The following is a 1,293-nucleotide window of genomic DNA, read 5'->3' on the forward strand; positions in this document are numbered from 1 at the left end:
GAAATTACACAATACCTTCAGGAACTGAGTGACTAAGGATGGGTTGGCAAACCAGTTTGTTACCCTGGGTGCTCCTTTCATTGACTCAGCTCAGTCCTGTGATGAAATTTAAATGAAGATTATGTGGGGCTATGTCATAATAATAACTTTGAGCTATTTGTATGAAAGGCATCTATTAAAACATGCTCTTAAATAACTATGAGACTAGACACTACTGCACACATCATTCCACTTACCCATCTTAGGATCTTCATCATGTTGTCATTCTCAGTGTGTAGACACTGAAGAAAATTGTAACCTCTGACATGTAAATGTAAATCAGATATTTAAACTCCTTTCCATGAATGGACATAGAGAATCCAAGGTATGGAAGACTGCAACTTCTGCCAAATCTCTTTCAGAATGTGAGACAAACTATATACTTAACCTCACATAATTAAACGAAAAGTTAAGTAAGTCTCTATTTTATTTTATGATATTTGCAGTGCCTTTTGATGAGTCAGCTTAAAATGTTGTATTTGTATGATGTTCCAATCTAAAGAATAACAGAACATGTGGAGTTATCATATGGCATAGGTGTATGAGACAACATTATGATTTGGAAAGATGTGAGAACAGATTTTATGTTTGCCATATATCTTCATTCCAATTCAGATGTTCCACAATATTTAATTAATTTTCTCTTCATCTTTAAATGGAGTGTAGCTTCTATTCTATTTAATTAGTTTCTCTGGGGGCTTTGCAGGGTAATATACAGCTACTAAAGTACAGCAGCTTCTAATTGAGCTTCTAAGCAAAGATACTTGTTGAATACATTAGGTTTAGGGCTGGATTAATTCTTTGAGGCTCTGCTTTGTGTTCCTATAAAACTATGGAAGTGCTGCAGGTTTAATTGACTTGAAGAGTCTTCAGAGAACTAATCTTGGATTCCGCATAAATCATATTTCCAGTGAGTAAGCATTTTTACCATTAGATTGTAGTGGAGAAAATGAAGTTGAGGTCTTTGTGAAAATGTGCACCAGGCAGTTAAAAACAAGTTCTATAAAGAATAAATTACTTAATGAGTACTGTGATTGAAGGACTACCCTCAATTGGATGGGTCAGAAGGTAGGGGCTGGAGGAACAATGTCCCTTCCACTGTATCAGGTTTGTAACCACCTCAAGAACCTTAACATCCATAAGTCTATGGGTCCTGATAAGATTCCCTAAAGGGAATTGGCTTGTGTAGACACCAAGTCACTTTCAATGATATTTGAAAAGTCTTAAAGTCATAGCAGTCAGGTGAAATCCCTG

Source organism: Meleagris gallopavo, chromosome Z (assembly GCF_000146605.3).
Source record: "Meleagris gallopavo isolate NT-WF06-2002-E0010 breed Aviagen turkey brand Nicholas breeding stock chromosome Z, Turkey_5.1, whole genome shotgun sequence".
NCBI lineage: Eukaryota > Metazoa > Chordata > Aves > Galliformes > Phasianidae > Meleagris > Meleagris gallopavo.